At 49.1% G+C, this 27,715-nt stretch overlaps 1 protein-coding gene across 2 annotated transcripts in view; it reads left to right on the forward strand.

Moving 5' to 3' along the window:
- LOC142495796 (zinc finger protein 92 homolog) overlaps positions 1–27,715 on the forward strand; it is a 234,605-nt gene that overhangs the window by 9,260 nt on the left and 197,630 nt on the right. For both annotated transcript variants that reach the window (XR_012801816.1, XM_075601768.1), the window contains exons 3-5: positions 4,566–4,629; positions 11,638–11,701; positions 19,074–19,137. The gene's annotated coding sequence lies outside the window, so the exon portion shown is untranslated. The remainder of the gene's footprint in view (positions 1–4,565; positions 4,630–11,637; positions 11,702–19,073; positions 19,138–27,715) is intronic.

Below are 27,715 nucleotides of genomic sequence, written 5' to 3' on the forward strand. Positions count from 1 at the left end.
CAGTCTCTCAGTCTCTCAGTTAGTCACTCAGTCTCTCAGTCACTCAGTCAGTCACTGTCTCTCAGTCAGTCACTCAGTCTCTCAGTCACTCAGTCAGTCACTCAGTCTCTGTCAGTCACTCAGTCTCTGTCAGTCACTCAGTCTCTGTCAGTCACTCAGTCTCTGTCAGTCACTCAGTCTCTGTCAGTCACTCAGTCTCTGTCAGTCACTCAGTCTCTGTCAGTCACTCAGTCTCTGTCAGTCACTCAGTCTCTCAGTCAGTCTCTCAGTCAGTCACTCAGTCTCTCAGTCAGTCACTCAGTCTCTCAGTCAGTCACTCAGTCTCTCAGTCAGTCACTCAGTCTCTCAGTCAGTCACTCAGTCAGTCACTCAGTCAGTCTCTCAGTCAGTCACTCAGTCAGTCACTCAGTCAGTCACTCAGTCAGTCTTTCAGTCTCTGTCACTCAGTCTCTCAGTCAGTCACTCAGTCTCTCAGTCAGTCACTCAGTCTCTCAGTCAGTCACTCAGTCTCTGTCAGTCACTCAGTCTCTGTCAGTCACTCAGTCTCTGTCAGTCACTCAGTCTCTGTCAGTCACTCAGTCTCTGTCAGTCACTCAGTCTCTGTCAGTCACTCAGTCTCTGTCAGTCACTCAGTCTCTGTCAGTCACTCAGTCAGTCTCTCAGTCAGTCACTCAGTCAGTCACTCAGTCAGTCACTCAGTCAGTCACTCAGTCAGTCACTCAGTCAGTCTCTCAGTCACTCAGTCAGTCACTCAGTCAGTCTTTCAGTCTCTGTCACTCAGTCTCTCAGTCAGTCTCTCAGTCAGTCACTCAGTCTCTCAGTCAGTCACTCAGTCTCTCAGTCAGTCACTCAGTCTCTCAGTCAGTCACTCAGTCTCTCAGTCAGTCACTCAGTTTCTCAGTCAGTCACTCAGTCTCTCAGTCAGTCACTCAGTCAGTCTCTCAGTCAGTCACTCAGTCTCAGTCAGTCACTCAGTCACTCAGTCAGTCACTCAGTCAGTCACTCAGTCTCTCAGTCAGTCACTCAGTCTCAGTCAGTCACTCAGTCTGTCTGTCACTCAGTCACTCAGTCACTCAGTCAGTCACTCAGTCTCTCAGTCAGTCACTCAGTCTCTCAGTCACTCAGTCTCTGTCAGTCACTCAGTCTCTCAGTCAGTCACTCAGTCTCTCAGTCAGTCACTCAGTCTCTGTCAGTCACTCAGTCTCTGTCAGTCACTCAGTCTCTGTCAGTCACTCAGTCTCTGTCAGTCACTCAGTCTCTGTCAGTCACTCAGTCTCTGTCAGTCACTCAGTCTCTGTCAGTCACTCAGTCTCTGTCAGTCACTCAGTCTCTGTCAGTCACTCAGTCTCTCAGTCAGTCACTCAGTCTCTGTCAGTCACTCAGTCTCTCAGTCAGTCACTCAGTCTCTCAGTCAGTCACTCAGTCTCTCAGTCAGTCACTCAGTCTCTCAGTCAGTCACTCAGTCAGTCACTCAGTCAGTCACTCAGTCAGTCACTCAGACAGTCTCTCAGTCAGTCACTCAGTCAGTCACTCAGTCAGTCACTCAGTCAGTCACTCAGTCAGTCACTCAGTCAGTCACTCAGTCAGTCACTCAGTCAGTCACTCAGTCAGTCACTCAGTCAGTCACTCAGTCAGTCACTCAGTCAGTCACTCAGTCAGTCACTCAGTCAGTCACTCAGTCAGTCACTCAGTCAGTCTCTCAGTCACTCAGTCAGTCACTCAGTCAGTCTTTCAGTCTCTATCACTCAGTCTCTCAGTCAGTCTCTCAGTCAGTCACTCAGTCTCTCAGTCAGTCACTCAGTCTCTCAGTCAGTCACTCAGTCTCTCAGTCAGTCACTCAGTCTCTCAGTCAGTCACTCAGTTTCTCAGTCAGTCACTCAGTCTCTCAGTCAGTCACTCAGTCAGTCTCTCAGTCAGTCACTCAGTCTCAGTCAGTCACTCAGTCACTCAGTCAGTCACTCAGTCAGTCACTCAGTCAGTCACTCAGTCTCTCAGTCAGTCACTCAGTCTCAGTCAGTCACTCAGTCTCTGTCTGTCACTCAGTCACTCAGTCAGTCACTCAGTCTCTCAGTCAGTCACTCAGTCTCTCAGTCACTCAGTCTCTGTCAGTCACTCAGTCTCTCAGTCAGTCACTCAGTCTCTCAGTCAGTCTCTCAGTCTCTCAGTCACTCAGTCTCTCAGTCAGTCACTCAGTCTCTCAGTCAGTCACTCAGTCTCTCAGTCAGTCACTCAGTCTCTCAGTCAGTCACTCAGTCTCTCAGTAAGTCACTCAGTCACTCAGTCACTCAGTCTCTCAGTGAGTCAGTCTTTCACTCAGTCTTTCAGTCAGTCACTCAGTCAGTCACTCAGTCAGTCATTCAGTCAGTCACTCAGTCAGTCACTCAGTCAGTCACTCAGTCAGTCACTCAGTCAGTCACTCAGTCAGTCACTCAGTCAGTCACTCAGTCAGTCACTCAGTCAGTCACTCAGTCAGTCACTCAGTCTCTCAGTCAGTCACTCAGTCTCTCAGTCAGTCACTCAGTCTCTCAGTCAGTCACTCAGTCTCTCAATCAGTCACTCGGTCTCTCAGTCAGTCACTCGGTCTCTCAGTCAGTCACTCGGTCTCTCAGTCAGTCACTCAGTCTCTCAGTCAGTCACTCAGTCTCTCAGTCAGTCACTCAGTCTCTCAGTCAGTCACTCAGTCTCTCAGTCAGTCACTCAGTCTCTCAGTCAGTCACTCAGTCTCTCAGTCAGTCACTCAGTCTCTCAGTCAGTCACTCAGTCTCTCAGTCAGTCACTCAGTCTCTGTCTGTCACTCAGTCACTCAGTCTCTCAGTCAGTCACTCAGTCTCTCAGTCAGTCACTCAGTCTCTCAGTCAGTCACTCAGTCTCTCAGTAAGTCACTCAGTCACTCAGTCACTCAGTCTCTCAGTCAGTCAGTCTTTCACTCAGTCTTTCACTCAGTCTTTCACTCAGTCTTTCAGTCAGTCACTCAGTCACTCAGTCACTCAGTCACTCAGTCACTCAGTCACTCAGTCACTCAGTCACTCAGTCTCTCAGTCACTCAGTTTCTCAGTCTCTCAGTCACTCAGTCACTCAGTCTCTCAGTCACTCAGTCACTCAGTCTCTCAGTCAGTCATTCAGTCTCTCAGTCAGTCACTCAGTCTCTCAGTCAGTCACTCAGTCTCTCAGTCAGTCACTCAGTCTCTCAGTAAGTCACTCAGTCACTCAGTCTCTCAGTCAGTCAGTCTTTCACTCAGTCTTTCACTCAGTCTTTCACTCAGTCTTTCACTCAGTCTTTCAGTCAGTCACTCAGTCACTCAGTCACTCAGTCACTCAGTCACTCAGTCTCTCAGTCTCTCAGTCACTCAGTCACTCAGTCTCTCAGTCTCTCAGTCTCTCAGTCTCTCAGTCACTCATTCAGTCTCTCAGTCAGTCACTCAGTCTCTCAGTCAGTCTCTCAGTCTCTCAGTCAGTCATTCAGTCTCTCAGTCAGTCACTCAGTCTCTCAGTCAGTCTCTCAGTCTCTCAGTCAGTCTCTCAGTCTCTCAGTCTCTCAGTCAGTCTCTCAGTCTCTCAGTCAGTCTCAGTCTCTGTCAGTCACTCAGTCTCTCAGTCAGTCACTCAGTCTCTCAGTCAGTCACTCAGTCTCTCAGTCAGTCACTCAGTCTCTCAGTCAGTCACTCAGTCTCTCAGTCAGTCACTCAGTCTCTGTCAGTCACTCAGTCAGTCTCTCAGTCTCTCAGTCAGTCACTCAGTCTCTCAGTCTCTCAGTCTCTCAGTCAGTCATTCAGTCTCTCACTCAGTCTTTCAGTCACTCAGTCAGTCACTCAGTCAGTCTCTGTCACTCAGTCTCTCAGTCAGTCTCTCAGTCTCTCAGTCAGTCACTCAGTCACACAGTCACACAGTCAGTCAGTCACTCAGTCAGTCACTCAGTCAGTCTCTGTCACTCAGTCTCTCAGTCAGTCACTCAGTCTCTCAGTCAGTCTCTCAGTCTCTCACTCAGTCACACAGTCAGTCAGTCTCTCAGTCAGTCACTCAGTCTCTCAGTCAGTCACTCAGTCTCTCAGTCACTCAGTCTCTCAGTCAGTCACTCAGTCACTCAGTCTCTCAGTCAGTCACTCAGTCTCTCAGTCAGTCACTCAGTCACTCAGTCTCTCACTCAGTCTCTCACTCTGTCTCTCACTCTGTCTCTCAGTCAGTCACTCAGTCTCTCAGTCAGTCACTCAGTCAGTCACTCAGTCAGTCACTCAGTCTCTCAGTCAGTCACTCAGTCTCTCAGTCAGTCACTCAGTCTCTCAGTCAGTCACTCAGTCTCTCAGTCAGTCACTCAGTCTCTCAGTCAGTCACTCAGTCTCTCAGTCAGTCACTCAGTCTCTCAGTCAGTCACTCAGTCTCTGTCAGTCACTCAGTCTCTCAGTCAGTCACTCAGTCTCTCAGTCAGTCTCTCAGTCAGTCACTCAGTCTCTCAGTCAGTCACTCAGTCTCTCAGTCAGTCTCTCAGTCTCTCAGTCACTCAGTCTCTCAGTTTTATATGTTTTATTTAAAAAATTGGTAAAAAAAAACAAATTGTCTTTTCTCTCCAGCTGTCCGATTTCGAGGCTGGTTCGATTTGAAACTGTTTTAAGATACTTCAAGTTCAAGATGCAGGTAAACCATTTATCGCACAGGGTGATTATAAAAGGGATGATATTGCCTGAAAACTGGGCATTATTACAAAGTTAAAAATGGGATGTTGGGGTTTAAATGATGGAGTATAACAAGGCAGTTTGGAGGACAGCAGGATGGTGGGTTGTATATGAATAGGTAAATCATGGCAGGAGGCCCACAGGATGTTGGGGTGTTATGGAGGGGTATAATCAGGCAGCAAGGAGGACAGTAGGAGGTCAGTCACTCAGTCTCTCTGTCACTCAGTCAGTCACTGTCTCTCAGTCAGTCACTCAGTCAGTCACTCAGTCTCTGTCAGTCACTCAGTCTCTGTCAGTCACTCAGTCTCTGTCAGTCACTCAGTCTCTGTCAGTCACTCAGTCTCTGTCAGTCACTCAGTCTCTGTCAGTCACTCAGTCTCTCAGTCAGTCTCTCAGTCACTCAGTCTCTCAGTCTCTCAGTCTCTGTCAGTAACTCAGTCTCTCAGTCAGTCTCTCAGTCAGTCACTCAGTCTCTCAGTCAGTTACTCAGTCTCTGTCACTCAGTCTCTCAGTCAGTCACTCAGTCACTCAGTCTGTCAGTCACTCAGTCTCTGTCAGTCACTCAGTCTCTGTCAGTCACTCAGTCTCTGTCAGTCACTCAGTCTCTGTCAGTCACTCAGTCTCTGTCAGTCACTCAGTCTCTGTCAGTCACTCAGTCTCTGTCAGTCACTCAGTCTCTGTCAGTCACTCAGTCTCTGTCAGTCACTCAGTCTCTGTCAGTCACTCAGTCTCTGTCAGTCACTCAGTCTCTCAGTCAGTCTCTCAGTCAGTCACTCAGTCTCTCAGTCAGTCACTCAGTCTCTCAGTCAGTCTCTCAGTCAGTCACTCAGTCTCTCAGTCAGTCACTCAGTCTCTCAGTCAGTCACTCAGTCTCTCAGTCAGTCTCTCAGTCAGTCACTCAGTCTCTCAGTCAGTCACTCAGTCTCTCAGTCAGTCTCTCAGTCAGTCACTCAGTCAGTCTCTCAGTCACTCAGTCACTCAGTCTCTCAGTCAGTCACTCAGTCAGTCACTCAGTCTCTCAGTCAGTCACTCAGTCTCTCAGTCAGTCTCTCAGTCAGTCACTCAGTCTCTCAGTCAGTCACTCAGTCTCTCAGTCAGTCTCTCAGTCACTCAGTCTCTCAGTCAGTCACTCAGTCAGTCTCTCAGTCAGTCACTCAGTCAGTCTCTCAGTCAGTCACTCAGTCAGTCTCTCAGTCAGTCACTCAGTCTCTCAGTCAGTCACTCACTAAGTCACTCAGTCAGTCACTCAGTCACTCTGTCAGTCACTCAGTCTCTGTCAGTCACTCAGTCAGTCACTCAGTCTCTGTCAGTCACTCAGTCTCTGTCAGTCACTCAGTCTCTGTCAGTCACTCAGTCTCTGTCAGTCACTCAGTCTCTGTCAGTCACTCAGTCAGTCTCTCAGTCAGTCTCTCAGTCAGTCTCTCAGTCAGTCACTCAGTCAGTCACTCAGTCAGTCACTCAGTCAGTCACTCAGTCTCTCAGTCAGTCACTCAGTCAGTCACTCAGTCAGTCACTCAGTCAGTCACTCAGTCTCTCAGTCAGTCACTCAGTCTCTCAGTCAGTCACTCACTCAGTCACTCAGTCTCTCAGTCAGTCACTCAGTCACTCTGTCAGTCACTCAGTCTCTGTCAGTCACTCAGTCAGTCACTCAGTCTCTGTCAGTCACTCAGTCTCTGTCAGTCACTCAGTCTCTGTCAGTCACTCAGTCACTCAGTCAGTCTCTCAGTCAGTCACTCAGTCTCTGTCAGTCACTCAGTCAGTCACTCAGTCTCTCAGTCAGTCACTCAGTCTCTCAGTCAGTCACTCAGTCTCTCAGTCAGTCACTCAGTCTCTGTCAGTCACTCAGTCAGTCTCTCAGTCTCTCAGTTAGTCACTCAGTCTCTCAGTCACTCAGTCAGTCACTGTCTCTCAGTCAGTCACTCAGTCTCTCAGTCAGTCACTCAGTCTCTCAGTCAGTCACTCAGTCTCTCAGTCAGTCACTCAGTCTCTCAGTCAGTCACTCAGTCAGTCACTCAGTCAGTCTCTCAGTCAGTCACTCAGTCAGTCACTCAGTCAGTCACTCAGTCAGTCTTTCAGTCTCTGTCACTCAGTCTCTCAGTCAGTCTCTCAGTCAGTCACTCAGTCTCTCAGTCAGTCACTCAGTCTCTCAGTCAGTCACTCAGTCTCTGTCAGTCACTCAGTCTCTGTCAGTCACTCAGTCTCTGTCAGTCACTCAGTCTCTGTCAGTCACTCAGTCTCTGTCAGTCACTCAGTCAGTCACTCAGTCTCTGTCAGTCACTCAGTCTCTGTCAGTCACTCAGTCTCTGTCAGTCACTCAGTCACTCAGTCAGTCTCTCAGTCAGTCACTCAGTCAGTCACTCAGTCAGTCACTCAGTCAGTCACTCAGTCAGTCACTCAGTCAGTCACTCAGTCTCTCAGTCAGTCACTCAGTCTCTCAGTCAGTCACTCAGTCTCTCAGTCAGTCACTCAGTCTCTGTCAGTCACTCAGTCTCTCAGTCAGTCACTCAGTCTCTGTCAGTCACTCAGTCTCTCAGTCAGTCACTCAGTCTCTCAGTCAGTCACTCAGTCTCTCAGTCAGTCACTCAGTCAGTCAGTCACTCAGTCTCTCAGTCAGTCACTCAGTCAGTCACTCAGTCAGTCTCTCAGTCAGTCACTCAGTCAGTCACTCAGTCAGTCACTCAGTCAGTCACTCAGTCAGTCTCTCAGTCACTCAGTCAGTCACTCAGTCAGTCTTTCAGTCTCTTTCACTCAGTCTCTCAGTCAGTCTCTCAGTCAGTCACTCAGTCTCTCAGTCAGTCACTCAGTCTCTCAGTCAGTCACTCAGTCTCTCAGTCAGTCACTCAGTCTCTCAGTCAGTCACTCAGTCTCTCAGTCAGTCACTCAGTCTCTCAGTCAGTCACTCAGTCAGTCACTCAGTCTCAGTCAGTCACTCAGTCACTCAGTCAGTCACTCAGTCAGTCACTCAGTCAGTCACTCAGTCAGTCACTCAGTCTCTCAGTCAGTCACTCAGTCTCAGTCAGTCACTCAGTCTCTGTCTGTCACTCAGTCACTCAGTCAGTCACTCAGTCTCTCAGTCAGTCACTCAGTCTCTCAGTCACTCAGTCTCTGTCAGTCACTCAGTCTCTGTCAGTCACTCAGTCTCTCAGTCAGTCACTCAGTCTCTCAGTCAGTCACTCAGTCTCTCAGTCAGTCACTCAGTCTCTGTCAGTCACTCAGTCTCTGTCAGTCACTCAGTCTCTGTCAGTCACTCAGTCTCTGTCAGTCACTCAGTCTCTGTCAGTCACTCAGTCTCTGTCAGTCACTCAGTCTCTGTCAGTCACTCAGTCTCTCAGTCAGTCACTCAGTCTCTGTCAGTCACTCAGTCTCTCAGTCAGTCACTCAGTCTCTCAGTCAGTCACTCAGTCTCTCAGTCAGTCACTCAGTCTCTCAGTCAGTCACTCAGTCAGTCACTCAGTCAGTCACTCAGTCAGTCACTCAGTCAGTCTCTCAGTCAGTCACTCAGTCAGTCACTCAGTCAGTCACTCAGTCAGTCACTCAGTCAGTCTCTCAGTCACTCAGTCAGTCACTCAGTCAGTCTTTCAGTCTCTGTCACTCAGTCTCTGTCAGTCAGTCTCTCAGTCAGTCTCTCAGTCAGTCACTCAGTCTCTCAGTCAGTCACTCAGTCTCTCAGTCAGTCACTCAGTCTCTCAGTCAGTCACTCAGTCTCTCAGTCAGTCACTCAGTTTCTCAGTCAGTCACTCAGTCTCTCAGTCAGTCACTCAGTCAGTCTCTCAGTCAGTCACTCAGTCTCAGTCAGTCACTCAGTCACTCAGTCACTCAGTCAGTCACTCAGTCAGTCACTCAGTCAGTCACTCAGTCTCTCAGTCAGTCACTCAGTCTCAGTCAGTCACTCAGTCTCTGTCTGTCACTCAGTCACTCAGTCAGTCACTCAGTCTCTCAGTCAGTCACTCAGTCTCTCAGTCACTCAGTCTCTGTCAGTCACTCAGTCACTCAGTCAGTCACTCAGTCTCTCAGTCAGTCACTCAGTCTCTCAGTCACTCAGTCTCTCAGTCAGTCACTCAGTCTCTCAGTCAGTCACTCAGTCTCTCAGTCAGTCACTCAGTCTCTCAGTCAGTCATTCAGTCTCTCAGTAAGTCACTCAGTCACTCAGTCACTCAGTCTCTCAGTGAGTCAGTCTTTCACTCAGTCTTTCACTCAGTCTTTCAGTCAGTCTTTCAGTCAGTCACTCAGTCAGTCACTCAGTCAGTCATTCAGTCAGTCACTCAGTCAGTCACTCAGTCAGTCACTCAGTCAGTCACTCAGTCAGTCACTCAGTCAGTCACTCAGTCAGTCACTCAGTCAGTCACTCAGCCAGTCACTCAGTCAGTCACTCAGTCAGTCTCTCAGTCAGTCACTCAGTCTCTCAGTCAGTCACTCGGTCTCTCAGTCAGTCACTCGGTCTCTCAATCAGTCACTCGGTCTCTCAATCAGTCACTCGGTCTCTCAGTCAGTCACTCAGTCTCTCAGTCAGTCACTCAGTCTCTCAGTCAGTCACTCAGTCTCTCAGTCAGTCACTCAGTCTCTCAGTCAGTCACTCAGTCTCTCAGTCAGTCACTCAGTCTCTCAGTCAGTCACTCAGTCTCTCAGTCAGTCACTCAGTCTCTCAGTCAGTCACTCAGTCTCTCAGTCAGTCACTCAGTCTCTCAGTCAGTCACTCAGTCTCTCAGTCAGTCACTCAGTCTCTCAGTCAGTCACTCAGTCAGTCACTCAGTCAGTCACTCAGTCAGTCACTCAGTCAGTCACTCAGTCAGTCACTCAGTCAGTCACTCAGTCTCTCAATCAGTCACTCAGTCACTCAGTCTTTCAGTCAGTCTTTCAGTCTCTGTCACTCAGTCTCTCAGTCAGTCACTCAGTCTCTCAGTCAGTCACTCAGTCTCTCAGTCAGTCACTCAGTCTCTGTCTGTCACTCAGTCACTCAGTCTCTCAGTCAGTCACTCAGTCTCTCAGTCAGTCACTCAGTCTCTCAGTCAGTCACTCAGTCTCTCAGTAAGTCACTCAGTCACTCAGTCACTCAGTCACTCAGTCACTCAGTCACTCAGTCTCTCAGTCACTCAGTCTCTCAGTCACTCAGTCACTCAGTCTCTCAGTCACTCAGTCACTCAGTCTCTCAGTCAGTCATTCAGTCTCTCAGTCAGTCACTCAGTCTCTCAGTCAGTCACTCAGTCTCTCAGTAAGTCACTCAGTCACTCAGTCTCTCAGTCAGTCAGTCTTTCACTCAGTCTTTCACTCAGTCTTTCACTCAGTCTTTCACTCAGTCTTTCACTCAGTCACTCAGTCACTCAGTCACTCAGTCACTCAGTCTCTCAGTCTCTCAGTCACTCAGTCTCTCAGTCTCTCAGTCACTCAGTCTCTCAGTCTCTCAGTCTCTCAGTCTCTCAGTCTCTCAGTCACTCAGTCACTCAGTCACTCAGTCACTCAGTCTCTCAGTCAGTCATTCAGTCTCTCAGTCAGTCACTCAGTCTCTCAGTCAGTCTCTCAGTCTCTCAGTCAGTCTCTCAGTCTCTCAGTCAGTCATTCAGTCTCTCAGTCAGTCACTCAGTCTCTCAGTCAGTCTCTCAGTCTCTCAGTCAGTCTCTCAGTCTCTCAGTCAGTCTCTCAGTCTCTCAGTCAGTCTCAGTCTCTGTCAGTCACTCAGTCTCTCAGTCAGTCACTCAGTCTCTCAGTCAGTCACTCAGTCTCTCAGTCAGTCACTCAGTCTCTCAGTCAGTCACTCAGTCTCTCAGTCAGTCACTCAGTCTCTCAGTCAGTCACTCAGTCTCTCAGTCAGTCACTCAGTCTCTCAGTCAGTCACTCAGTCTCTCAGTCAGTCACTCAGTCTCTGTCAGTCACTCAGTCAGTCTCTCAGTCTCTCAGTCAGTCACTCAGTCTCTCAGTCTCTCAGTCTCTCAGTCAGTCATTCAGTCTCTCACTCAGTCTTTCAGTCACTCAGTCAGTCACTCAGTCAGTCTCTGTCACTCAGTCTCTCAGTCAGTCTCTCAGTCTCTCAGTCAGTCACTCAGTCACACAGTCACACAGTCAGTCAGTCACTCAGTCAGTCACTCAGTCTCTCACTCAGTCAGTCACTCAGTCAGTCACTCAGTCAGTCTCTCAGTCAGTCACTCAGTCTCTCAGTCAGTCTCTCAGTCTCTCACTCAGTCACACAGTCAGTCAGTCTCTCAGTCAGTCTCTCAGTCTCTCAGTCAGTCACTCAGTCACACAGTCACACAGTCAGTCAGTCACTCAGTCAGTCACTCAGTCTCTCACTCAGTCAGTCACTCAGTCAGTCACTCAGTCAGTCTCTCAGTCAGTCACTCAGTCTCTCAGTCAGTCTCTCAGTCTCTCACTCAGTCACACAGTCAGTCAGTCTCTCAGTCAGTCACTCAGTCTCTCAGTCAGTCACTCAGTCTCTCAGTCAGTCACTCAGTCTCTCAGTCAGTCACTCAGTCTCTCAGTCAGTCACTCAGTCTCTCAGTCAGTCACTCAGTCTCTCAGTCAGTCACTCAGTCACTCAGTCTCTCACTCAGTCTCTCACTCAGTCTCTCACTCTGTCTCTCAGTCAGTCACTCAGTCTCTCAGTCAGTCACTCAGTCAGTCACTCAGTCTCTCAGTCAGTCACTCAGTCTCTCAGTCAGTCACTCAGTCTCTCAGTCAGTCACTCAGTCTCTCAGTCAGTCACTCAGTCTCTCAGTCAGTCACTCAGTCTCTCAGTCAGTCACTCAGTCTCTCAGTCAGTCACTCAGTCTCTCAGTCAGTCACTCAGTCTCTGTCAGTCACTCAGTCTCTCAGTCAGTCACTCAGTCTCTCAGTCAGTCTCTCAGTCAGTCACTCAGTCTCTCAGTCAGTCACTCAGTCTCTCAGTCAGTCTCTCAGTCTCTCAGTCACTCAGTCTCTCAGTTTTATATGTTTTATTTAAAAAATTGGTAAAAAAAAACAAATTGTCTTTTCTCTCCAGCTGTCCGATTTCGAGGCTGGTTCGATTTGAAACTGTTTTAAGATACTTCAAGTTCAAGATGCAGGTAAACCATTTATCGCACAGGGTGATTATAAAAGGGATGATATTGCCTGAAAACTGGGCATTATTACAAAGTTAAAAATGGGATGTTGGGGTTTAAATGATGGAGTATAACAAGGCAGTTTGGAGGACAGCAGGATGGTGGGTTGTATATGAATAGGTAAATCATGGCAGGAGGCCCACAGGATGTTGGGGTGTTATGGAGGGGTATAATCAGGCAGCAAGGAGGACAGTAGGAGGTCAGTCACTCAGTCTTTCTGTCACTCAGTCAGTCACTGTCTCTCAGTCAGTCACTCAGTCAGTCACTCAGTCAGTCACTCAGTCAGTCACTCAGTCAGTCACTCAGTCAGTCACTCAGTCAGTCACTCAGTCAGTCACTCAGTCAGTCACTCAGTCACTCAGTCAGTCACTCAGTCTCTCAGTCAGTCACTCAGTCTCTCAGTCAGTCACTCAGTCTCTGTCAGTCACTCAGTCTCTGTCAGTCACTCAGTCTCTGTCAGTCACTCAGTCTCTGTCAGTCACTCAGTCTCTGTCAGTCACTCAGTCTCTGTCAGTCACTCAGTCTCTGTCAGTCACTCAGTCTCTGTCAGTCACTCAGTCTCTGTCAGTCACTCACTCAGTCTCTCAGTCACTCAGTCAGTCTCTCAGTTACTCAGTCAGTCACTCAGTCACTCAGTCACTCAGTCAGTCACTCAGTCTCTCAGTCAGTCACTCAGTCTCTCAGTCAGTCACTCAGTCTCTCAATCAGTCACTCAGTCTCTCAGTCAGTCACTCAGTCTCTGTCACTCAGTCTCTCAGTCAGTCTCTCAGTCTCTCAGTCACTCGGTCACTCAGTCTCTGTCACTCAGTCACTCAGTCAGTCACTCAGTCTCTCAGTCTCTCAGTCAGTCACTCAGTCACTCAGTCAGTCTCTCACTCAGTCACTCAGTCTCTCAGTCTCTCAGTCACTCAGTCTCTCAGTCAGTCACTCAGTCTCTCAGTCTCTCAGTCACTCAATCTCTCAGTCAGTCACTCAGTCTCTCAGTCAGTCTCTCAGTCTCTCAGTCAGTCTCTCAGTCAGTCAGTCACTCAGTCACTCAGTCAGACACTCCATCACTCAGTCAGTCACTCGGTCAGTCACTCAGTCTCTCAGTCAGTCACTCAGTCACTCAGTCAGTCAGTCACTCCATCACTCAGTCAGTCACTCGGTCAGTCACTCAGTCTCTCAGTCAGTCACTCAGTCACTCAGTCAGTCACTCAGTCTCTCAGTCAGTCACTCGGTCAGTCACTCAGTCACTCAGTCAGTCACTCAGTCTCTCAGTCAGTCACTCGGTCAGTCACTCAGTCACTCGGTCAGTCACTCAGTCTCTCAGTCAGTCACTCAGTCAGTCAGTCAGTCTCTCAGTCAGTCACTCAGTCACTCAGTCAGTCACTCAGTCTCTCAGTCAGTCACTCAGTCAGTCTCTCAGTCAGTCACTCAGTCTCTCAGTCAGTCACTCAGTCTCAGTCAGTCACTCAGTCTCTCAGTCAGTCACTCAGTCAGTCACTCAGTCAGTCACTCAGTCTCTCAGTCAGTCAGTCACTCAGTCTCTGTCACTCAGTCTCTCAGTCAGTCACTCAGTCTCTCAGTCAGTCAGTCACTCAGTCACTCAGTCAGTCTCTCAGTCAGTCACTCAGTCTCTCAGTCTCTCAGTCTCTCAGTCACTCAGTCTCTCAGTCTCTCAGTCAGTCAGTCTCTCAGTCAGTCACTCAGTCTCTCAGTCAGTCACTCAGTCTCTCAGTCACTCAGTCTCTCAGTCAGTCACTCAGTCTCTCAGTCACTCAGTCTCTCAGTCAGTCACTCAGTCTCTCAGTCAGTCAGTCACTCAGTCACTCGGTCAGTCACTCAGTCACTCAGTCAGTCACTCAGTCTCTCAGTCACTCAGTCACTCAGTCAGTCACTCAGTCTCTCAGTCAGTCAGTCACTCAGTCACTCAGTCAGTCTCTCAGTCAGTCACTCAGTCTCTCAGTCTCTCAGTCTCTCAGTCACTCAGTCTCTCAGTCTCTCAGTCACTCAGTCTCTCAGTCACTCAGTCTCTCAGTCAGTCACTCAGTCACTCAGTCACTCACTCAGTCACTCAGTCACTCACTCAGTCACTCAGTCACTCAGTCACTCACTCAGTCACTCACTCAGTCACTCAGTCACTCACTCAGTCACTCAGTCACTCAGTCACTCAGTCACTCAGTCACTCAGTCACTCAGTCACTCAGTCACTCAGTCACTCAGTCAGTCACTCAGTCAGTCACTCAGTCAGTCACTCAGTCAGTCACTCAGTCAGTCACTCAGTCAGTCACTCAGTCTCTCAATCAGTCTCTCAATCAGTCACTCAGTCACTCAGTCTTTCAGTCAGTCTTTCAGTCTCTGTCACTCAGTCTCTCAGTCAGTCACTCAGTCTCTCAGTCAGTCATTCAGTCTCTGTCAGTCACTCAGTCTCTCAGTCAGTCACTCAGTCTCTCAGTCACTCAGTCTCTCAGTCAGTCACTCAGTCTCTCAGTCAGTCACTCAGTCTCTCAGTCAGTCACTCAGTCTCTCAGTCAGTCACTCAGTCACTCAGTCACTCAGTCTCTCAGTCAGTCAGTCTTTCACTCAGTCTTTCACTCAGTCACTCAGTCAGTCACTCAGTCAGTCTCTTAGTCAGTCACTCAGTCTCTCAGTCACTCAGTCTTTCAGTCAGTCTCTCAGTCAGTCACTCAGTCTCTCAGTCACTCAGTCTCTCAGTCAGTCACTCAGTCTCTCAGTCAGTCTCTCTGTCTCTCAGTCAGTCAGTCACTCAGTCACTCAGTCAGTCACTCCATCACTCAGTCAGTCAGTCACTCAGTCACTCAGTCAGTCACTCCATCACTCAGTCAGTCACTCGGTCAGTCACTCAGTCACTCAGTCAGTCTCTCAGTCAGTCACTCAGTCTCTCAGTCAGTCACTCAGTCACTCAGTCTCTCAGTCAGTCAGTCACTCAGTCACTCAGTCACTCGGTCAGTCTCTCAGTCAGTCACTCAGTCTCTCAGTCACTCAGTCTCTCAGTCAGTCACTCAGTCTCTCAGTCTCTCAGTCAGTCAGTCACTCAGTCACTCGGTCAGTCACTCAGTCACTCGGTCAGTCACTCGGTCAGTCACTCAGTCACTCAGTCAGTCACTCAGTCTCTCAGTCAGTCACTCGGTCAGTCACTCAGTCAGTCACTCAGTCTCTCAGTCAGTCACTCAGTCAGTCAGTCAGTCTCTCAGTCAGTCTCTCAGTCTCAGTCAGTCACTCAGTCACTCAGTCAGTCACTCAGTCACTCAGTCAGTCACTCAGTCACTCAGTCAGTCACTCAGTCACTCAGTCAGTCACTCAGTCTCTCAGTCAGTCACTCAGTCTCAGTCAGTCACTCAGTCTCAGTCAGTCACTCAGTCTCTCAGTCAGTCACTCAGTCAGTCACTCAGTCAGTCACTCAGTCAGTCACTCAGTCAGTCACTCAGTCTCTCAGTCAGTCACTCAGTCTCTCAGTCAGTCATTCAGTCTCTCAGTCAGTCACTCAGTCTCTCAGTCAGTCACTCAGTCAGTCACTCAGTCAGTCACTCAGTCAGTCACTCAGTCAGTCACTCAGTCAGTCACTCAGTCAGTCACTCAGTCAGGCACTCAGTCAGTCACTCAGTCAGTCACTCAGTCAGTCACTCAGTCAGTCACTCAGTCTCTCAATCAGTCACTCAGTCACTCAGTCTTTCAGTCAGTCACTCAGTCTTTCAGTCAGTCACTCAGTCTTTCAGTCAGTCACTCAGTCTTTCAGTCAGTCTTTCAGTCTCTGTCACTCAGTCTCTCAGTCAGTCTCTCAGTCAGTCATTCAGTCTCTCAGTCAGTCATTCAGTCTCTCAGTCAGTCATTCAGTCTCTCAGTCAGTCATTCAGTCTCTCAGTCAGTCACTCAGTCTCTCAGTCAGTCACTCAGTCTCTCAGTCACTCAGTCTCTCAGTCAGTCACTCAGTCTCTCAGTCACTCAGTCTCTCAGTCAGTCACTCAGTCTCTCAGTCACTCAGTCTCTCAGTCAGTCACTCAGTCTCTCAATCAGTCACTCAGTCACTCAGTCTTTCAGTCAGTCACTCAGTCTTTCAGTCAGTCACTCAGTCTTTCAGTCAGTCTTTCAGTCTCTGTCACTCAGTCTCTCAGTCAGTCTCTCAGTCAGTCATTCAGTCTCTCAGTCAGTCATTCAGTCTCTCAGTCAGTCATTCAGTCTCTCAGTCAGTCATTCAGTCTCTCAGTCAGTCACTCAGTCTCTCAGTCAGTCACTCAGTCTCTCAGTCACTCAGTCTCTCAGTCAGTCACTCAGTCTCTCAGTCACTCAGTCTCTCAGTCAGTCACTCAGTCTCTCAGTCAGTCACTCAGTCTCTCAGTCAGTCACTCAGTCTCTCAGTCAGTCACTCAGTCTCTCAGTAAGTCACTCAGTCTCTCAGTAAGTCACTCAGTCTCTCAGTAAGTCACTCAGTCACTCAGTCACTCAGTCTCTCAGTCAGTCAGTCTTTCAGTCAGTCTTTCACTCAGTCTTTCACTCAGTCTTTCACTCAGTCTTTCAGTCAGTCTTTCAGTCACTCAGTCACTCAGTCACTCAGTCACTCAGTCACTCAGTCACTCAGTCAGTCACTCAGTCAGTCACTCAGTCAGTCACTCAGTCAGTCACTCAGTCAGTCACTCAGTCAGTCACTCAGTCAGTCACTCAGTCAGTCTCTCAGTCAGTCACTCAGTCTCTCAGTCAGTCACTCAGTCTCTCAGTCAGTCACTCAGTCTCTCAGTCAATCAGTCTTTCAGTCAGTCTCTCAGTCAGTCACTCAGTCTCTCAGTCAGTCAGTCACTCAGTCACTCAGTCAGTCTCTCAATCAGTCACTCAGTCTCTCAGTCACTCAGTCTCTCAGTCAGTCTCTCAGTCTCTCAGTCTCTCAGTCAGTCACTCAGTCTCTCAGTCTCTCAGTCAGTCACTCAGTCACTCAGTCTCTCAGTCTCTCAGTCTCTCAGTCAGTCACTCAGTCACTCAGTCTCTCAGTCTCTCAGTCTCTCAGTCTCTCAGTCTCTCAGTCTCTCAGTCTCTCAGTCTCTCAGTCTCTCAGTCAGTCACTCAGTCACTCAGTCTCTCAGTCTCTCAGTCTCTCAGTCAGTCACTCAGTCACTCAGTCTCTCAGTCTCTCAGTCTCTCAGTCTCTCAGTCTCTCAGTCAGTCAGTCACTCAGTCACTCAGTCACTCAGTCACTCAGTCACTCAGTCACTCAGTCACTCAGTCACTCAGTCACTCAGTCACTCAGTCACTCAGTCACTCAGTCACTCAGTCACTCAGTCACTCAGTCACTCAGTCACTCAGTCACGCAGTCACGCAGTCTCTCAGTCACTCAGTCTCTCAGTCAGTCACTCAGTCTCTCAGTCAGTCACTCAGTCTCTCAGTCAGTCACTCAGTCTCTCAGTCAGTCACTCAGTCTCTCAGTCAGTCACTCAGTCTCTCAGTCAGTCACTCAGTCTCTCAGTCAGTCACTCAGTCTCTCAGTCAGTCACTCAGTCTCTCAGTCAGTCACTCAGTCTCTCAGTCAGTCACTCAGTCTCTCAGTCAGTCACTCAGTCTCTCAGTCAGTCTCTCAGTCAGTCACTCAGTCTCTCAGTCAGTCACTCAGTCTCTCAGTCAGTCACTCAGTCTCTCAGTCAGTCACTCAGTCTCTCAGTCAGTCACTCAGTCTCTCAGTCAGTCACTCAGTCTCTCAGTCAGTCACTCAGTCTCTCAGTCAGTCACTCAGTCTCTGTCAGTCACTCAGTCAGTCTCTCAGTCACTCAGTCTCTCACTCAGTCTTTCAGTCACTCAGTCAGTCACTCAGTCAGTCTCTGTCACTCAGTCTCTCAGTCAGTCACTCAGTCTCTCAGTCAGTCACTCAGTCACACAGTCAGTCAGTCACACAGTCAGTCAGTCACACAGTCAGTCAGTCAGTCACTCAGTCAGTCAGTCACTCAGTCAGTCACTCAGTCTCTCAGTCAGTCACTCAGTCTCTCAGTCAGTCACTCAGTCTCTCAGTCAGTCACTCAGTCTCTCAGTCACTCAGTCTCTCAGTCAGTCACTCAGTCTCTCAGTCAGTCACTCAGTCTCTCAGTCACTCAGTCTCTCAGTCAGTCACTCAGTCACTCAGTCTCTCAGTCAGTCACTCAGTCTCTCAGTCAGTCACTCAGTCACTCAGTCTCTCACTCAGTCTCTCACTCAGTCTCTCACTCAGTCTCTCACTCAGTCTCTCACTCAGTCTCTCAGTCAGTCACTCAGTCTCTCAGTCAGTCACTCAGTCTCTCAGTCAGTCACTCAGTCTCTCAGTCAGTCACTCAGTCTCTCAGTCAGTCACTCAGTCAGTCACTCAGTCTCTCAGTCAGTCACTCAGTCTCTCAGTCGGTCACTCAGTCTCTCAGTCAGTCACTCAGTCTCTCAGTCAGTCACTCAGTCTCTCAGTCAGTCACTCAGTCTCTCAGTCAGTCACTCAGTCTCTCAGTCAGTCACTCAGTCTCTCAGTCAGTCACTCAGTCTCTCAGTCAGTCACTCAGTCTCTGTCAGTCACTCAGTCAGTCTCTCAGTCTCTCAGTCAGTCACTCAGTCTGTCAGTCTCTCAGTCAGTCACTCAGTCTCTCACTCAGTCTTTCAGTCACTCAGTCAGTCACTCAGTCAGTCTCTGTCACTCAGTCTCTCAGTCAGTCACTCAGTCTCTCAGTCAGTCTCTCAGTCTCTCAGTCAGTCACTCAGTCACACAGTCAGTCAGTCACTCAGTCACTCAGTCAGTCACTCAGTCTCTCAGTCAGTCACTCAGTCTCTCAGTCAGTCACTCAGTCTCTCAGTCAGTCACTCAGTCTCTCAGTCACTCAGTCTCTCAGTCAGTCACTCAGTCTCTCAGTCAGTCACTCAGTCTCTCAGTCAGTCACTCAGTCACTCAGTCTCTCACTCAGTCTCTCACTCAGTCTCTCACTCAGTCTCTCACTCAGTCTCTCACTCAGTCTCTCACTCAGTCTCTCACTCAGTCTCTCAGTCAGTCACTCAGTCTCTCAGTCAGTCACTCAGTCTCTCAGTCAGTCACTCAGTCAGTCACTCAGTCTCTCAGTCAGTCACTCAGTCTCTCAGTCAGTCACTCAGTCTCTCAGTCAGTCACTCAGTCTCTCAGTCAGTCACTCAGTCTCTCAGTCAGTCACTCAGTCTCTCAGTCAGTCACTCAGTCTCTCAGTCAGTCTCTCAGTCTCTCAGTCAGTCTCTCAGTCAGTCACTCAGTCTCTCAGTCAGTCACTCAGTCTCTCAGTCAGTCTCTCAGTCTCTCAGTCACTCAGTCTCTCAGTTTTATATGTTTTATTTAAAAAATTGGTAAAAAAAACCAAATTGTCTTTTCTCTCCAGCTGTCCGATTTCGAGGCTTGTTCGATTTGAAACTGTTTTAAGATACTTCAAGTTCAAGATGCAGGTAAACCATTTATCGCACAGGGTGATTATAAAAGGGATGATATTGCCTGAAAACTGGGCATTATTACAAAGTTAAAAATGGGATGTTGGGGTTTAAATTATGGAGTATAACAAGGCAGTTTGGAGGACAGCAGGATGGTGGGTTGTATATGAATAGGTAAATCATGGCAGGAGGCCCACAGGATGTTGGGGTGTTATGGAGGGGTATAATCAGGCAGCAAGGAGGACAGTAGGAGGTCAGTCACTCAGTCTCTCTGTCACTCAGTCAGTCACTCAGTCAGTCACTCAGTCAGTCAGTCACTCAGTCAGTCACTCAGTCAGTCACTCAGTCAGTCAGTCACTCAGTCAGTCACTCAGTCACTCAGTCAGTCAGTCAGTCAGTCAGTCACTCAGTCAGTCACTCAGTCACTCAGTCAGTCACTCTGTCAGTCACTCAGTCAGTCACTCAGTCTCTCAGTCAGTCTCTCAGTCAGTCTCTCAGTCAGTCACTCAGTCTCTCAGTCTCTGTCAGTCACTCAGTCTCTGTCAGTCACTCAGTCTCTGTCAGTCACTCAGTCTCTGTCAGTCACTCAGTCTCTGTCAGTCACTCAGTCTCTGTCAGTCACTCAGTCTCTGTCAGTCACTCAGTCTCTGTCAGTCACTCAGTCACTCAGTCAGTCACTCAGTCTCTCAGTCACTCAGTCTCTCAGTCTCTCAGTCACTCAGTCTCTCAGTCAGTCACTCAGTCTCTCAGTCAGTCACTCAGTCTCTCAGTCTCTCACTCAGTCACTCAGTCTCTCAGTCACTCAGTCACTCGGTCAGTCACTCGGTCAGTCACTCAGTCAGTCACTCAGTCTCTGTCAGTCACTCAGTCTCTGTCAGTCACTCAGTCTCTCAGTCAGTCACTCAGTCTCTCAGTCAGTCACTCAGTCTCTCAGTCAGTCACTCAGTCTCTCAGTCAGTCACTCAGTCAGTCTCTCAGTCACTCAGTCAGTCACTCAGTCAGTCACTCAGTCACTCAGTCTCTCAGTCACTCAGTCTCTCAGTCAGTCACTCAGTCTCTCAGTCAGTCACTCAGTCATTCAGTCAGTCACTCAGTCTCTCAGTCAGTCACTCAGTCTCTCAGTCAGTCACTCAGTCATTCAGTCAGTCACTCAGTCTCTCAGTCAGTCACTCAGTCAGTCAGTCACTCAGTCAGTCACTCAGTCTCTCAGTTAGTCACTCAGTTAGTCACTCAGTCTCTCAGTCAGTCACTCAGTCTCTCAGTCAGTCACTCAGTCTCTCAGTCAGTCACTCAGTCAGTCACTCAGTCCGTCTCTCAGTCACTCAGTCTCTCAGTCAGTCTCTCAGTCAGTCACTCAGTTACTCAGTCTCTCAGTCAGTCACTCAGTCAGTCTCTCAGTCAGTCACTCAGTCACTCAGTCTCTCACTCAGTCACTCAGTCTCTCAGTCAGTCACTCAGTCTCTCAGTCACTCAGTCAGTTTCTCAGTCAGTCACTCAGTCTCTCAGTCAGTCACTCAGTCAGTCTCTCAGTCACTCAGTCTCTCAGTCAGTCTCTCAGTCAGTCACTCAGTCACTCAGTCTCTCAGTCAGTCACTCAGTCTTTTCAGTCACTCAGTCAGTCACTCAGTCAGTCACTCAGTCAGTCACTCAGTCTCTCAGTCAGTCACTCAGTCTCTCAGTCAGTCACTCAGTCAGTCTCTCAGTCACTCAGTCAGTCACTCAGTCAGTCAGTCAGTCACTCAGTCACTCAGTCAGTCACTCAGTCAGTCACTCAGTCAGTCACTCAGTCAGTCACTCAGTCAGTCACTCAGTCAGTCACTCAGTCAGTCACTCAGTCAGTCAATCACTCAGTCAATCACTCAGTCAGTCACTCAGTCTCTCAGTCAGTCACTCAGTCTCTGTCTCTCAGTCAGTCAATCAGTCACTCAGTCTCTCAGTCAGTCACTCAGTCAGTCTCTCAGTCAGTCACTCAGTCTCTCAGTCAGTTTCTCAGTCAGTCACTCAGTCTCTGTCTGTCACTCAGTCTCTGTCAGTCACTCAGTCTCTGTCAGTCACTTAGTCTCTGTCAGTCACTTAGTCTCTGTCAGTCACTCAGTCTCTGTCAGTCACTCAGTCTCTGTCAGTCACTCAGTCTCTGTCAGTCACTCAGTCTCTCAATCAGTCACTCAGTTAGTCACTCAGTCTCTCAGTCAGTCACTCAGTCAGTCTCTCAGTCAGTCACTCAGTCTCTCAGTCAGTCACTCAGTCTCTCAGTCAGTCACTCAGTCAGTCACTCAGTCAGTCACTCAGTCAGTCACTCAGTCAGTCACTCAGTCAGTCACTCAGTCAGTCACTCAGTCTCTCAATCAGTCACTCAGTCTCTCAGTCACTCAGTCAGACACTCAGTCAGTCACTCAGTCAGTCACTCAGTCTCTCAGTCAGTCACTGTCTCTCAGTCAGTCACTCACTCAGTCACTCAGTCTCTCAGTCAGTCTCTCAGTCACTCAGTCAGTCACTCAGTCAGTCACTCAGTCACTCAGTCTCTCAGTCACTCAGTCTCTCAGTCAGTCACTCAGTCTCTCAGTCAGTCACTCAGTCATTCAGTCAGTCACTCAGTCTCTCAGTCAGTCACTCAGTCAGTCAGTCACTCAGTCAGTCACTCAGTCTCTCAGTTAGTCACTCAGTTAGTCACTCAGTCTCTCAGTCAGTCACTCAGTCTCTCAGTCAGTCACTCAGTCTCTCAGTCAGTCACTCAGTCAGTCACTCAGTCCGTCTCTCAGTCACTCAGTCTCTCAGTCAGTCTCTCAGTCAGTCACTCAGTTACTCAGTCTCTCAGTCAGTCACTCAGTCAGTCTCTCAGTCAGTCACTCAGTCACTCAGTCTCTCACTCAGTCACTCAGTCTCTCAGTCAGTCACTCAGTCTCTCAGTCACTCAGTCAGTTTCTCAGTCAGTCACTCAGTCAGTCACTCAGTCTCTCAGTCAGTCACTCAGTCAGTCTCTCAGTCACTCAGTCTCTCAGTCAGTCACTCAGTCACTCAGTCTCTCAGTCAGTCACTCAGTCTTTTCAGTCACTCAGTCAGTCACTCAGTCAGTCACTCAGTCTCTCAGTCAGTCACTCAGTCTCTCAGTCAGTCACTCAGTCAGTCTCTCAGTCACTCAGTCAGTCACTCAGTCAGTCAGTCACTCAGTCAGTCACTCAGTCAGTCACTCAGTCAGTCACTCAGTCAGTCACTCAGTCAGTCACTCAGTCAGTCACTCAGTCAGTCAATCACTCAGTCAATCACTCAGTCAGTCACTCAGTCTCTCAGTCAGTCACTCAGTCTCTGTCTCTCAGTCACTCAGTCAGTCAATCAGTCACTCAGTCTCTCAGTCAGTCACTCAGTCAGTCTCTCAGTCAGTCACTCAGTCTCTCAGTCAGTTTCTCAGTCAGTCACTCAGTCTCTGTCTGTCACTCAGTCTCTGTCAGTCACTCAGTCTCTGTCAGTCACTTAGTCTCTGTCAGTCACTTAGTCTCTGTCAGTCACTTAGTCTCTGTCAGTCACTCAGTCTCTGTCAGTCACTCAGTCTCTGTCAGTCACTCAGTCTCTGTCAGTCACTCAGTCTCTCAATCAGTCACTCAGTTAGTCACTCAGTCTCTCAGTCAGTCACTCAGTCAGTCTCTCAGTCAGTCACTCAGTCTCTCAGTCAGTCACTCAGTCTCTCAGTCAGTCACTCAGTCAGTCACTCAGTCAGTCACTCAGTCAGTCACTCAGTCAGTCACTCAGTCAGTCACTCAGTCTCTCAATCAGTCACTCAGTCTCTCAGTCACTCAGTCAGACACTCAGTCAGTCACTCAGTCAGTCACTCAGTCTCTCAGTCAGTCACTGTCTCTCAGTCAGTCACTCAGTCAGTCACTCAGTCTCTCAGTCAGTCACTCAGTCTCTCAGTCAGCCACTCAGTCAGTCACTCAGTCAGTCACTCAGTCTCTCAGTCAGTCACTCAGTCTCTGTCTCTCAGTCACTCAGTCAGTCACTCAGTCACTCAGTCTCTCAGTCAGTCACTCAGTCTCTCAGTCACTCAGTCAGTCACTCAGTCAGTCACTCAGTCAGTCACTCAGTCAGTCACTCAGTCAGTCACTCAGTCTCTCAGTCAGTCACTCAGTTAGTCACTCAGTCTCTCAGTCAGTCACCCTGTCAGTCACTCAGTCTCTCAGTCACTCAGTCTCTCAGTCACTCAGTCAGTCACTCAGTCAGTCACTCAGTCTCTCAGTCAGTCTCTCAGTCAGTCACTCAGTCTCTCAGTCAGTCACTCAGTCTCTCAGTCAGTCACTCAGTCAGTCTCTCAGTCACTCAGTCACTCAGTCAGTCACTCAGTCAGTCACTCAGTCTCTCAGTCACTCAGTCTCTCAGTCAGTCACTCAGTCTCTCAGTCAGTCACTCAGTCATTCAGTCAGTCACTCAGTCTCTCAGTCAGTCAGTCACTCAGTCAGTCAGTCACTCAGTCACTCAGTCAGTCAGTCACTCAGTCACTCAGTCAGTCACTCAGTCTCTCAGTTAGTCACTCAGTTAGTCACTCAGTCAGTCACTCAGTCACTCAGTCTCTCAGTCACTCAGTCTCTCAGTCAGTCACTCAGTCAGTCACTCAGTCAGTCTCTCAGTCACTCAGTCACTCAGTCACTCAGTCTCTCAGTCAGTCACTCAGTCAGTCTCTCAGTCAGTCACTCAGTCACTCAGTCTCTCAGTCAGTCACTCAGTCTCTCAGTCACTCAGTCAGTCACTCAGTCAGTCACTCAGTCTCTCAGTCAGTCACTCAGTCAGTCTCTCAGTCACTCAGTCTCTCAGTCAGTCTCTCAGTCAGTCACTCAGTCACTCAGTCACTCAGTCTCTCAGTCTCTCAGTCTCTCAGTCAGTCTCTCAGTCAGTCTCTCAGTCTCTCAGTCTCTCAGTCTCTCAGTCACTCAGTCACTCAGTCACTCAGTCACTCAGTCACTCAGTCAGTCACTCAGTCACTCAGTCACTCAGTCTCTCAGTCTCTCAGTCAGTCACTCAGTCAGTCTCTCAGTCAGTCACTCAGTCACTCAGTCTCTCAGTCAGTCACTCAGTCAGTCACTCAGTCAGTCACTCAGTTTCTCAGTCACTCAGTCTCTCAGTCAGTCTCTCAGTCACTCAGTCTCTCAGTCAGTCACTCAGTCACTCAGTCTCTCAGTCAGTCACTCAGTCAGTCTCTCAGTCAGTCACTCAGTCACTCAGTCTCTCAGTCAGTCACTCAGTCTCTCAGTCAGTCACTCAGTCACTCAGTCAGTCACTCAGTCTCTCAGTCAGTCACTCAGTCAGTCACTCAGTCAGTCACTCAGTTTCTCAGTCACTCAGTCTCTCAGTCAGTCTCTCAGTCACTCAGTCTCTCAGTCAGTCACTCAGTCACTCAGTCTCTCAGTCAGTCACTCAGTCAGTCTCTCAGTCAGTCACTCAGTCACTCAGTCTCTCAGTCAGTCACTCAGTCTCTCAGTCAGTCACTCAGTCACTCAGTCAGTCACTCAGTCTCTCAGTCAGTCACTCAGTCAGTCACTCAGTCACTCAGTCTCTCAGTCAGTCTCTCACTCAGTCACTCAGTCTCTCAGTCACTCAGTCTCTCAGTCAGTCACTCAGTCAGTCACTCAGTCTCTCAGTCAGTCACTCAGTCTCTCAGTCAGTCACTCAGTCTCTCAGTCAGTCACTCAGTCTCTCAGTCACTCAGTCAGACACTCAGTCAGACACTCAGTCAGACAGTCAGTCTCTCAGTCAGTCACTCAGTCAGTCTCTCAGTCACTCAGTCACTCAGTCAGTCACTCAGTCACTCAGTCTCTCAGTCAGTCTCTCACTCAGTCACTCAGTCTCTCAGTCACTCAGTCTCTCAGTCAGTCACTCAGTCAGTCACTCAGTCTCTCAGTCAGTCACTCAGTCTCTCAGTCAGTCACTCAGTCTCTCAGTCAATCACTCAGTCTCTCAGTCACTCAGTCAGACACTCAGTCAGACACTCAGTCAGACAGTCAGTCTCTCAGTCAGTCACTCAGTCAGTCTCTCAGTCACTCAGTCTCTCAGTCAGTCACTCAGTCAGTCTCTCAGTCAGTCACTCAGTCACTCAGTCTCTCAGTCAGTCACTCAGTCAGTCTCTCAGTCACTCAGTCAGTCACTCAGTCTCTCAGTCACTCAGTCTCTCAGTCAGTCTCTCAGTCAGTCTCTCAGTCAGTCTCTCAGTCAGTCACTCAGTCACTCAGTCTCTCAGTCAGTCACTCAGTCAGTCTCTCAGTCAGTCACTCAGTCACTCAGTCTCTCAGTCAGTCACTCAGTCTCTCAGTCAGTCACTCAGTCTCTCAGTCAGTCACTCAGTCAGTCTCTCAGTCACTCAGTCTCTCAGTCAGTCTCTCAGTCAGTCAGTCTCTCAGTCACTCAGTCACTCAGTCACTCAGTCACTCAGTCACTCAGTCTCTCAGTCAGTCACTCAGTCTCTCAGCCAGTCACTCAGTCTCTCAGTCAGTCACTCAGTCTCTGTCAGTCACTCAGTCTCTCAGTCACTCAGTCAGACACTCAGTCAGACACTCAGTCAGACACTCAGTCAGACAGTCAGTCAGTCACTCAGTCAGTCAGTCACTCAGTCAGTCACTCAGTCTCTCAGTCAGTCACTCAGTCAGTCACTGTCTCTCAGTCAGTCACTCAGTCAGTCACTCACTCAGTCTCTCAGTCAGTCACTCAGTCTCTCAGTCAGTCACTCAGTCTCTCAGTCAGTCACTCAGTCTCTTAGTCAGTCACTCAGTCTCTCAGTCAGTCACTCAGTCTCTCAGTCAGTCACTCAGTCAGTCACTCAGTCTCTCAGTCAGTCACTCAGTCAGTCACTCAGTCAGTCACTCAGTCAGTCAGTCACTCAGTCAGTCAGTCAGTCAGTCACTCAGTCAGTCACTCAGTCAGTCACTCAGTCAGTCTTTCAGTCTTTCAGTCTCTGTCACTCAGTCTCTCAGTCAGTCACTCAGTCTCTCAGTCAGTCACTCAGTCTCTCAGTCAGTCACTCAGTCTCTCAGTCAGTCACTCAGTCTCAGTCAGTCACTCAGTCTCTCAGTCAGTCACTCAGTCAGTCACTCAGTCAGTCACTCAGTCTCTCAGTCAGTCACTCAGTCTCTCAGTCAGTCACTCAGTCTCTCAGTCAGTCTCTCAGTCAGTCTCTCAGTCAGTCACTCAGTCAGTCACTCAGTCACTCAGTCTCTCAGTCTCTCAATCAGTCACTCAGTCTCTCAGTCTCTCAATCAGTCACTCAGTCACTCAGTCTCTCAGTCTCTCAATCAGTCACTCAGTCACTCAGTCAGTCACTCAGTCTCTCAGTCAGTCACTCAGTCTCTGTCAGTCACTCAGTCTCTGTCAGTCACTCAGTCTCTGTCAGTCACTCAGTCACTCAGTCAGTCAGTCACTCAGTCAGTCACTCAGTCTCTCAGTCAGTCACTCAGTCTCTCAGTCAGTCACTCAGTCTCTGTCTGTCACTCAGTCACTCAGTCTCTCAGTCAGTCACTCAGTCAGTCACTCAGTCAATCAGTCACTCAGTCAGTCTCTCAGTCACTCAGTCAGTCACTCAGTCTCTCACTCAGTCTCTCAGTCAGTCAATCAGTCACTCAGTCAGTCTCTCAGTCACTCAGTCAGTCACTCAGTCTCTCACTCAGTCTCTCAGTCAGTCACTCAGTCAGTCACTCAGTCTCTCAGTCAGTCACTCAGTCTCTGTCAGTCACTTAGTCTCTGTCAGTCACTCAGTCTCTGTCAGTCTCTCAGTCACTCAGTCAGTCAGTCACTCAGTCAGTCACTCAGTCACTCAGTCACTCAGTCTTTCAGTCAGTCTTTCAGTCTCTGTCACTCAGTATCTCAGTCAGTCACTCAGTCAGTCACTCAGTCAGTCACTCAGTCACTCAGTCAGTCACTCAGTCTCTCAGTCAGTCACTCAGTCTCTGTCAGTCACTCAGTCAGTCACTCAGTCAGTCACTCAGTCAGTCACTCAGTCTCTCAGTCAGTCACTCAGTCAGTCACTCAGTCTCTCAGTCAGTCACTCAGTCTCTCAGTCAGTCACTCAGTCACTCAGTCAGTCACTCAGTCTCTCAGTCAGTCACTCAGTCAGTCACTGTCTCTCAGTCAGTCACTCAGTCAGTCACTCACTCAGTCTCTCAGTCAGTCACTCAGTCTCTCAGTCAGTCACTCAGTCTCTCAGTCAGTCACTCAGTCAGTCACTCAGTCTCTCAGTCAGTCACTCAGTCAGTCTCTCAGTCAGTCACTCAGTCAGTCACTCAGTCAGTCACTCAGTCAGTCACTCAGTCAGTCACTCAGTCAGTCACTCAGTCAGTCTCTCAGTCTCTCAGTCACTCAGTCAGTCACTCAGTCAGTCTTTCAGTCTTTCAGTCTCTGTCACTCAGTCTCTCAGTCAGTCACTCAGTCTCTCAGTCAGTCACTCAGTCTCTCAGTCAGTCACTCAGTCTCTCAGTCAGTCACTCAGTCTCTCAGTCAGTCACTCAGTCTCTCAGTCAGTCACTCAGTCAGTCACTCAGTCTCTCAGTCAGTCACTCAGTCTCTCAGTCAGTCACTCAGTCTCTCAGTCAGTCTCTCAGTCAGTCTCTCAGTCAGTCTCTCAGTC

The sequence above is a fragment of the Ascaphus truei genome, chromosome 5 (assembly GCF_040206685.1).
Source record: "Ascaphus truei isolate aAscTru1 chromosome 5, aAscTru1.hap1, whole genome shotgun sequence".
Classification (NCBI taxonomy): Eukaryota; Metazoa; Chordata; class Amphibia; order Anura; family Ascaphidae; genus Ascaphus; species Ascaphus truei.